Source organism: Gallus gallus, chromosome Z (assembly GCF_016699485.2).
Source record: "Gallus gallus isolate bGalGal1 chromosome Z, bGalGal1.mat.broiler.GRCg7b, whole genome shotgun sequence".
NCBI lineage: Eukaryota > Metazoa > Chordata > Aves > Galliformes > Phasianidae > Gallus > Gallus gallus.
Window position 1 is genome coordinate 68,371,348 of NC_052572.1, and position 9,120 is coordinate 68,380,467.

At 35.3% G+C, this 9,120-nt stretch overlaps 1 long non-coding RNA gene across 1 annotated transcript; it reads left to right on the forward strand.

Annotated features, from left to right (window-relative positions):
• Positions 1-264: 264 nt before the first annotated feature.
• Positions 265-8,550, forward strand: LOC101750202. Its single transcript, XR_213893.5, has 4 exons — positions 265-418; positions 512-600; positions 5,642-5,751; positions 8,194-8,550. It is a non-coding gene; the product is annotated as an uncharacterized LOC101750202 (long non-coding RNA).
• The last annotated feature ends 570 nt before the right edge of the window (positions 8,551-9,120 follow it).

The following is a 9,120-nucleotide window of genomic DNA, read 5'->3' on the forward strand; positions in this document are numbered from 1 at the left end:
AAAAGTATTGGGAATTCTTGTTGTTTGTCTGAGGAAAGAATGCAGCAAAAGGTATTCAAGTCTGTATTGTACTTGGAGTTAAAATGGTACCACTAGAAATGAAAGGAAGTTATTCAACTTTCAAGAGGGATGTTTAGTATGAAAGTACTGCATACCAGACGGAGCAGAAAAGCCTCAGTAGGCACATTACTGAACTGGGCAGTGCAAACTGTTTATAGTCATTTGCCACTGCAGACACATTATGAAAGACAAACAAAGCTCTATGCCAGTTGCTGGCCCCAAATGGTCACTGCCATCAGCAGAGGGAAAAATTCCAAATACATGATGTTTCTTGCCAGGAACAAAGACTGAGCTGCTCACTGAAGCCTCTTAAAACTCAAAAGGTTTTTCTGGATAACATACGAGAATAAAGCTGCTGGTAAAAACTAATGCATTTTCCATCTATTAATGATTGCATGCATTTTGTATGTTTTTATCTTTTTGTTGATATTTTTTCCTTCTTTGTTTTCAGTGTGGCTTCAGACAAAACAAAATGAGGAAATGCACTACTCTCCTTGTCAAAGAACTGAGATTCAAAAGTTGCTATTTCTACTTTCTGAGGTAAGCTTCTCCCTAAGCTGCACACGCGATGTAGTCTGAGAATCTTAAATTCAGAGAATTTGCCAGAAAGCAAATTCAGTTCTGCTCTTCGAAATGTAAACAAATGCACTCCGTTTCATTTTCTTTTGATACTGTCAAGTATGCAATTTCCACTGTTTTATTTTTTTTCTACCAACATTACAATTTAGGATTGAATGGACAATTCATACTATAAATTGAGCCAAAGATACAAAGATATTATAATTCTGTTTGGATGAGATATGATATTACTGAACTATCAGACAAGACAGTTCACAATTAATCCAGTACATAAGTACTTGATTATCTGTGTCTCCTAAATAACAGAAAATGGAAAACGTTTTCTATTTATTAGAACTTTCTGCACAATTGGTTTTGATTCTAGTAATTCGCAGTTTCTTGAGAAAGATTAATTTCAAACAGATATCCTGTCTCACGATTTGGTCACTATCACAGATTGATTTTTAATATAGAGCATATTGGGCTGTATTCTACAACTAAAATGGTTCGTTGCAGGTGCTAGCAGTTTAAGCTTCATTTAGAGTAGCTGAGAGCAAAATTTTTTGAAAAGGCTAAGTTCAGGGTTGAAGACATAATGAATCACTATGGAGAGTTTCATACTTCTGATTTTGTAATTATTCATTCCCTGAATGATAAAAGTCTCCAAGGACTTCAGAAGAAGTTGGAATTTGATTATCCTGAGTGATGCTCAAACAACATAGAAAAGACTTTTCATTAGAGATTTCAGTGTAAGAATTAGGCCACATGTAACAGCTGCAAAGATAGATGATGAGCTGCATAAGAGGATGAAGCATGTGTAAGACAGTTGTACTTATAAGTTTGCAGTCAGGAGTGTGCTAGCTTAACTCATGCAAGGTGGTCCATTGTAAGCTGCCTCATGTTTTGTTCTTAACAACTTAAATGATATTATTTGTTGACTGCTGATCTATGATCAAAATTTTTATTGAAATATTAAGTTTATAAAAAAGATTTCTATTATTAATTTCATTTCTTTATTTCATTTTTTGACAAAACAAAACTTTTGGGTTCAAAAACAAACAAACAAACAAACAAAAAAACTAATGTAAAAAGGAAAGCAGATGGTCAGTGCAACTCTCTTTGTCCCACACAGTGGGTATCGGGGTAGGTGAATCTTTTTGATGATCCTCAGGGTGTATCCAAGGCACACTCCTACTCAGTAGTGGCAACTTTCACTAGATTTAAATGAGAGAGAGAGGATGCATGCAATGCAACAAACTTAGTGGGGTAAGAAATAGAGAGTGATAAAATGAAGAGAGAGAGTAAAAAGGAGAGATAGGGAGATTACAAACATGAGGTGATATCATTACTCTTGGATTCCTGGGAGATTCTGGCTGACTCTAGATTGTAGGTGGTTTCTATACATAGTGTCAGCCCTCCAGGCAGTCCTGCCCTCTCTCTGTGCTGTTGTTGGCTCAGAATAGTTCTGGGAGTTGGTCAGGAGGATGTTCAACTTATTTTATGGGGTATGAGGATCTATGTAGTCTTGGCAGTCTGCACAGTGACCCTTTGCCATTTTATGATAGGTCATTCAAACAGTTGTCTTGGCTGTCACACTTATCATCTCAAAAGTGAATGATCAACATTCATTCTCCATATGGAAATGAAAAGATGTCTTGATGTTGTACTCCCCTGCAACAAAATCCCAGATTTAAGATCAGTGGAAGATAAGTACTTTACTTTATTGATCTGACAAAACAGCAGGATATTCTACAGATGATAAAAAATAGAGGAGGTTTAAAGAAAATAGACCTTGTCATATAACTATCATAATGAACTCTGAGAAAAATGGTATAGAGAAGAACATTTTCGTCGTATTCTTTTCTTTGTGTGGTCACATATGTGTATATATATATAAATTTCCACAGAGCGCTTTAATTCTCCTATTCCTCAAAATGTCTGGGTTCTAGAAACAGTGCAAAATAATGTCATTCAAAAGAGACATTTACCAAATGCTTGACTTTTTTTTTTTTTCTTTTTTTCTTCTGCTAAGGATATATGCAATGTGAATTGCACAGAAAAACCAAATGATGTCAGTGATTTATCAAACTCAACGTCACTTACACATCTGTCTTTACTTTTGATCCATTTTCAGGACTGCAGCTTAGAAGTTGGCAGCATTTATTGGATAGATAACTTTGTTTCTGTAGCTAGTTAGCACACTGGGCAATCCAATAATTCTTGGGAAGAAAGAATATTTTTCTCATTGACTATTAAGTGATTGATAAATCAGAATAGGAGGATATCCCAGAGAGACCTGCTGTCCATTTACTAATTCACAGAAATTTAATAATCCTTAATATGGAATAACAATAACATTAAATTGTAATCACATTGCTTCTACAAGCTTTTCCTCCTGTGTGGGTGACAGTTTGTATAAAATACCAAATCCCTTACCTGCCTTCCACCAGGTTTCCTGATGGGAAGGCTGAACAAGATTTGCTGACACTCTTTGTCAGAATTTGAATGGAAGCATGTGGAATCATAAAATCCTTGCCACTTTTTGCCAGTGAAATAACTTATTCAGTCTACGGTGTTTGCTACTATTAGCATGTGTACTTCTTCATTGGCAAGCATCCAGCTGTAGTGAAATTTTTATTTTTTGTAGAAATTGGGAGAGCTATTATTGAATCTGCAACTTCAGTACAACTCTGTGTTTGAAAGCACAACAAAAGCCCTTATATTAATATGAAATCCTACACAGTTCAGTTCAGTTCTACCAATCTAGCATTGAAAATGGAAACCAGAGGGCATCTTTCGTAACATCTCCAGTATTTCATCAGATAAAATTTAAATAAGTATCTAAAGCAAGTAGCAGATATCTGAGATTTTGTTCAAATTTGAACAAATGAAACTGACGTTGGTGTAAAAATGCAAACAAACAGACAAAAAGATACTTTCTTTCCATCCAGTAGATTAAAGAAGATTTTCAGTAACGAAAGATTTCTGATTTTATTTAACACAAACCTATGGGAACATATTTTACCTCTGCTTGTTTTTGAATTGTGTTTTGCTGAAAACAACAACAACAACAAAAAACTAATTTAATATCATTATGCTTTCTGTATGTCATAGGAGGTATAGTCCTCACACCTAAAATTCTTCATAAATCAGGGAACCCATGTCCTGGGGTCTGAAATGCATACTGTTTTAAACACAGAAAAACTACAAATCTGTGATCAAAATATTTAAGTAGGAACTTCACTGCATTTGATCTTGCTTTGTGGAGATTTAGTCTGAGCTACATTTGAAGTGTTTTGCCAGTCATTAAGCTAGTTTAGTGTACTAGAAAAGAAAGTGCATATGAATGTGACTTACACAAACTGAGATTTTGCCAGAGAATACTCTACCTCCTTCTGAAACTGATAACTTTCAATAGAAAATTTGTTCTATGTTATTGCTATAAGATCAATTATGTTAATGCTTTTGCAAAAAAATCTATCAGCCCTACCTTTTATATTACAGCTTCTTCAATCAACAAAGGTATGTCCCCATTTTGCCATACTGACCCAGAGTAGCACTTGTAAGCAAAACTGAATTGTTTGACCTATAAATTCCTTCCAGGTATCTAGATATTACAACACTTAATAGCTCCATATCTGTCAGCTTTTATGTCAAGAAGTCTGTACAGGCAACTGTAAATTCTGAGGAAAATTCAGTTTTGCCTTATCTGTATATCTTACCTGATGAAAATTGCAAATAGCTGTGTGTCCAACACAGATTGGGATAGACTATCTCTTTTCTGGTACCAAGATACTTCGCTACCATGTTGCTGATGGTCAGGAGCTGCTTGTACATGAGACATCTCTCTCAAACAAGCTGAAATGATGGTCCAGGAATTGCTTTGTAGGATGTGACAGTAGGCAGGCTGCATAAAAGAATGGAGTGAAATTACTGTACAAGATTATCAGACATGATCAAAAGCTTTTCATCAAAACTTATGAAGGAAAAAAATGTTATGGACAACCCCAAGAGAAAGAACAGTGATAGTAAAGGCAGCATCGTGCTACACAAAAACCTTACACCAGATCAAATATGGGCAATAATGACAACTGGACGCAGGGAAGATAAAACACAGTGCAAGTGTATCCTGTGCAGATCATACCTGCCCCTGACTGGTACCTGACAGGTTTGCTTCTCTTGCACTCTGGCTGAAGTTATCACTGTCAAGTCTGACTGTATTCATTCCAAGCTATTGTGATTTGATTCCTCACACCCTTGTCCAAAAAAAAAAAAATAATAATAAAAAATAAAAATAATTACTGTATTTTGGAAAAAAAAAATCCACAATAAATATATGATTTATCTTTAGGGGTATTTTTCTTATACAAAAACATATTTTTAAGTATGTTTTATACTTCAGATTTGTTGCCTTTGTTTAAATTAGAAACCATAAATGTGTTGCTGCCTAAGAAACTGAGGAAACTTGTTTGTCAAAGTGCTCATTTCATTGTATTTTCATTGCATTTTTTATACTTTTGGTTTTCCTTTTTTTTTTTTTTTTTTAACTACCAGTTTTAGATGAATTTTGGCGCAATGCACCATTCCTATTAGAATGCACATACAAAAAAAAAAAAAAAAAAAAAAGAATAGGGAGAGCCAAATGCTACCTTTTGAAGGATATATTGCTCTCCTAGAACGCAGTATACTTCTGTTTTGTGTAAGACAACACTTAATACTACAGATCAAACTTAACACTTGTTGGCCATCCATAACAAATAGAGGGAAGGTGTTCTTTTTCCTTTAAAGGATGGAACTAATATTTTATTGACACTTTCTTATTTCTGAACACTGAGAACAAACAAAAAATCAAGTGTTATGCATCCGGATTAAGCTGTGCAGACATTTTATCTATCTTGCAGGTTGGTTGATGATTTGTCAAGCTCTCTTTGTCTGCTTCTTTAAAACTGAATAGAGTTTTATTAACTGAATACAGTTTTTTTAACTGAATCCCCCATTCCAGCATGTCATTTTCTTTTCTCAGACAATAAGCGATAGGACACAATGAAAGGTTTCAAGTTGAGCAGAGAGGAATTTCTTCATGGTCAAGCTTTGGAAGATGCTATCCAGGGAAGTGATGGAGTCTGCATCCCTGTAGGTATTTAAGAGACTATCAGGTTGATAGTTGGATTTAGTAATCTTGAGGGTCTTTTCCTACCCAGCCAATACTATGATTTTATAATAACTTTATTCTGCTGCTGATTAGATTTCAGAGGACTTTTACTTGGTGGAAATGCAGATAATGATCATAGACGGGCATCTTGCAGAAATAAGTAGAGATTACATTCATTGATTTTCTGCCTTCTGAAGTTACGAACTTTAAACTGTTACTTACACTTTGGAAAATGTAAAGAGACAAGAAGCATAAGGTCTGTCCCATGCTAAAGAATTTCTTATTGTCTTAGCTTCATGGAATGGAATTGTTTTCTTCCATGTTTTTGGTTCTACAAAGGAAAAAAAAAACAATGTTGATAACTTACGGATGTTCAGAGTTGCTCATGGGGGGTGGTGACGCTTGTGCATCACTAGTTTAATACATTCTTATGTATATATGTATAGTCATAACTATTATCCTTTTCCTTTTCTCTACCTTGGTGAATAGTTTTATTTCAACCTATGAGTTCTATTTATTTTTTCCCCTGACTCTCTCCCCCATCTCACTGGGAAGAAGGGGAGTGAGTGAAGGACTTTGTGATGCTCAGCTACCTCCTGGGTTAAACCACAACACTTACCCATATCAGATATGGTTTTTGCTACATTTAAAGTAATTAGATCTACAAGAAAAGCTGAAGGATAAAGAAAATAGATGAAGATATGTATGCTGGCAGAATATTGAATTTACTAGTGAAAAAATAAGGACAAGAGACAGATGCTGTGGGGAAAACAGCTACTATTTACACTTGTATGTTCAGTAAAATCACAAGAAAATGAGAATTTTTAGTCTTCTCCTCCACAAAATATGCTGCGTGATCATTAAAACAAATAACAATAAGCATCATGAGTGATATTGTTTATATAAATACATTTGAAATGCTAAATTCAATGTTTCTAATCATGACGTGTTCCCAGCCTTCACCTATAGAAATAATAGGTACAGTGGACTTGTAGATAAACCTGGAAGTAGGAGATGTTATATTGTCTATGCAGTAGTCAAAATTTGATGCACTTCTGACTAGCTGGATTAGCAATGCCTCCAGCTGTTGACCTTCAACACTTGTCATCTCATCTCATAAGGCAGTTGCTGAGGTGACAGAGGTGGCCAGTTATAGGGTCTTTCTCTGTTCATAACCCACCAGTGGCAGGTCTGAGTGATACAGATATTTGACATTTACTTCTATATTTAAACTAGTGTCTGGAGCATAGCTGGGTGCTTTTAATAAATCTGTCTAGATATGAAAAAATATGACAATTTCACTGTTAATAAAGTTCCAGCCTGGCACTTTTAATGATTGCAACACAACAGAATGACTTCCATAAAGACACTGCGTCAAGAAGGCTTCACTATTTCAGTAGCAAGGTGGATACAAATTCTTTTCTGTCTGTGATTGATAGCTCTCTGTAGGTTAGTCTAAAATAGGGCAGGTTGGGAAGTTTATTCTTTTTCCTATGATTTTTTTTTTTTTTTAATATTTGAACTTTAAACATTTTTTGTGAGATTTTGTTTTTCTTCTTGAAGAACTGAAAAATAAACTAAAACGCAATTGGCCAACAATATTGTTCTCTAGGAAAAAAATGGGATGGCGGAAAGTATACCACCAACATTCCTGTGAAATGGAAAAGTCATTTTATTACAGGAAAATATCTGGAGAGAAAATTCCTACTATTGCTAACCCAGAGGCAAGACTGGTTTCATGCTAGCAGGAGATTAGGAAAGGGAAAAAAAAAAAAAAAGAAAGCACAATCCAAACATTTATGTTACTTTAATGATATATGCTAAATATATGTAAATCTAAATTTCGTCTGCAGTTACAGTTGGAGACAAAATTTTAATCCTTAAAGAAAATATCCCTGTGGGTCAGATGATCTCTCTACAACCGGTGATGGAGAAATAGTAGACATGAAAAGATTCAAATTTGAAGGAAGTGCGGTTTGATAAGTAGTGTCCTGAATTATCCCTTCTCAAGCAGACCATCTGAGTTTCTTGCCTTATTATAGGGTAATTAAGGCTGCTTCTCTTGAACTGCTTTGGACAGTTCTTAAGGTTAATATTTTACAATGCACATCAATTAAAATTAAAATCAATACTATCATACTAAAATGAACAAAAATGATGCAGTTGGCAAGAGATTAACATAGACTATATAGCAGACGGTGGGACCTCAGTGGTGCCTCGCACAAGAATGGATGATATGCTTGCCAAAAGGCAGCAAGGTAAGTGACTCCCATAGATGTGCAAGGCCAAGATTAAGAGCAACTATTCAATGAGGATTATTCCTTCCACTTTCTAGTAGAGTACTCCTTCACCTGATATAATCATGGGCTGTTGCAGAGCTGTAGCTTCTTCTTACTGTTGTTGATTATTTCTTTGAATTCCAGAGGAGACCTGAGGAGTCCCAGGCTTTACAAAATGGAGTGATTCACAGCAGAAGCCACAACAGAGACCACAATATGAGAAAGAGCAAAAGAGGAGGAAAAGCAATGCGAAGGGGAGAAAAAAGGGAAAGAGATGGTGAGCTCACACCAAGGACAGATGAAATAAATACTTTTCATTGAAACTGAAGAGTGGTTTCTTGGGGCATGTGGTTTTATACATTTTGCATCCTATTAATTTTGATGGAGAAATATTAAAACTGCAAGAGTGCTGAAGATGAATTAACTCACCAATTACATGTATGCAACAGTGGTGACTGAATTTATTTCACCATTCCCAATGACAATAAAACTGTAATTACTAATTCATGGAACATTCATTGGAAATCTGCACTCACTACCACTTAATCAATGTGTACCTCTATGAGTGTGAACAGTTAGATATTCAATCAGAAAATACAGCTAAAGAATGAGAAAAGCAAGAAAACAGAAAACAGTTTAGTTTGTGTTTAGTCAAAGTATACCTACCTGTGAACTTTAATTTTCCACCTAAGACTTTTGAGCCTTTTCTGAACTGTGGGATGTGACTGCAATTCAATTTTTTCTTTTCAGAATTAGGTTCTAGCACCCACAAGGGGAGCTGGCTACGTAGCATTTAGGCATAATGAACTTCAGGAATGCAGAAAATAGGCTGTCCCCTTATCTTATTTTTGAGATATTCAGAACTAATATTCAGCTAGGACTTGGAGAATAGTGTTCTCCACCCCACTCAGGCAGAAAAGGAAATTAAGAAGGTATTTTCTCCTTCCTTGGAGACTTCCTAGACTGCTTTCTTCAGGACTCCTCTCCTACACTTTTGTCAATTCAAGGATTCCTATCACCAAATAGGCTAGCAATGTTAAACTATTCTTAAAAATCAGAAGTTTTCAGTAA